The 2,077-nt window shown below is 48.8% G+C and overlaps 1 pseudogene; it reads right to left on the reverse strand.

The window, feature by feature from the left end:
• Positions 1-432: 432 nt before the first annotated feature.
• On the reverse strand, positions 433-1,519 carry LOC144377662 (transcription initiation factor TFIID subunit 7-like; annotated as a pseudogene).
• Between the last annotated feature and the right edge of the window lie 558 nt (positions 1,520-2,077).

The raw sequence follows: 2,077 nt of genomic DNA on the forward strand, positions 1-2,077 counted from the left end.
TTGTTTTTATTTACTGCTAGGAACAATTTTATGAAAATGATTTGTATCTTTTCACATGGGGAATTGCTTTAAGAAGGTAAGAAAATAGTCAATGTATGAAAAACACATGTAAGTAGCTGCCTACAGAGCAGTTTCTTCCTATTGATCTCAGGTGGCAAGAGAGAAAAGCAAGAACATCTTCTGTAAAATAAACAGGAGTTAAGACCTACAAAGAAACTGTGACTGAAGCTAAGTTGTTCAATTCATTGATTCTACAACTGTCCAAAACCATCTGTCTGTGCAATCCCACTTCCTAAAGAATGAACACATAGCAAATTGGTTCTAAAAAAACCTACAGAGATATTCCACAGAACTTCGGGCATTAGAGGGAAATGATGAAACTATCCAAATGAGGAAACCAAGACTTTCCAGTCTCAGGACTGAAATTAAGCATCAACATCCGCATGACTCCTCTAAAGGTGATCCTAGGGAAGAAGGAAGCTGCTCCTCTTCTAGGTCTTCCTTGTGTTCCAGTTCACCTAACTCAGTCTGGACCTGTCCTTGGGAGCCAGGTTCCCCGTCCATGATGAGGTCCTCTTGTCCTCTGCTCTGTCCTGGGTCTCTTGGGCTCCCCTCTCATGTTGTCGGTCTGTTTCTATTCCCACAACCCATGATGGTTCCTTCATGTCCTTGGTGTTGTTCATGTGATTCTCCTGCCTGTCCTGTGGCTGTCCCTCCAGGTCTTCTTCAGTGTCCGTGATGCTCACTTCTCCTTCACCTTGATGTTGGGTCCCATCTGCACCCTCACTGCTGCTGAGACACGACTCTCTCTCGAAGCTCAACAGGCTCCAAGGAGTCATGGGCCTGTCTGTGGCCAGACGTTCCTGGAGACAGACAGCAAGGCCTTGATGGTCCCTCTCTTTTGTTTCATGTTCAGCAATTCCTTCCCAGGAAGAAACTGGTCGTAGGCAGCTGTTTACCTGATTTTCACACAGTACCCATTTTCCCTGAGTACTGACAGCCTCAGCTTCTGTGCTCAGCAACCCTCCACTCCTTGTCCCACACCTGGAAACTCAATGTACTGCTTCTTTGCTGCCTTCTGGAACCTTCTCTGTCTGGACATTTTCGGTGGCAGAGTAAATCCAGGGTTCCAGACAAAGTTTTCCTGTTTGTCCTTATCTTTTGTTCTTGCTTGCTTTGGGATCAGTAGCAGCAACTGGTCCTTCCACAGAAGGATGCAGTCACCATCAACCATGGACACAAGCATCTGACAGATATCAGCTGTCTTGTAAAAGGTCCTGTTGTCAATGGAGTTCAAGCTTTCCATAACACAGGGCACACCTACCAGTTTTGAGGCCAATGGAACCCGGTCCTCTCTGACAATCCCAGGACGTCCATGGGGTGGACCTCATGGTCAGTCTGTCCTTGGGGTTCACTAGTCAGACTGCACTGCTCCCTCACCGTAGAGCCGTATCTGGAGGTGCTGTAAGGTAAACTGGCTGTCTAGCTCATGGGGAGCGCCATCTTTGCTCTTACTCATCTTGACTTCTTCCTGACTCACTTCTTCTCTAATAAACCCTGTTGCACTAAAAACTTCCAGCTACTGCAACTGTTAAAAAGACCAGTGTGTTACGACCTGAAATGTTTAATCTCAAGAGTTCTAAGTAGAAGAGCAGCTAAGCAGAATACCCGGCAGGCGTCTATTTTGACTTAGAAGCCACAAGTCTTCTCTAGGTGGGGGACCCAGGTTGTTAGTGACACACCCGCTTATCCGGTCTATTAGGTGCAATGCGGAGTTCGACCTCTAGGTGTCGCTGCCGGACAACGCCGACCCGTGAGCAAGGCAGCGAGCAGAGAGCGCAGGGGCTGTGCAGGGAGCTCCTGGGCACAGAAAGGGAGGCCCAGAACAATCCTGTCCACAAACCTCCTGGACACGGATATTCAACAGCGGGGCGCAGGGAGCTTTCTCCCCTCGGGTACTGACAGTCCCCTGCTGATGACAGGGTCAGCTTCTCTGCTGGAGGGAAGCGAAAGAGGAAGCAGATGGAGCAAAGGGTCCAGGCTCTGAGCAGGGAAGCTGCAGGAGCCAAGCGCCTCC

The sequence above is a fragment of the Ictidomys tridecemlineatus genome, chromosome 5 (genome assembly GCF_052094955.1).
Source record: "Ictidomys tridecemlineatus isolate mIctTri1 chromosome 5, mIctTri1.hap1, whole genome shotgun sequence".
In the NCBI taxonomy this organism is placed as follows: Eukaryota; Metazoa; Chordata; class Mammalia; order Rodentia; family Sciuridae; genus Ictidomys; species Ictidomys tridecemlineatus.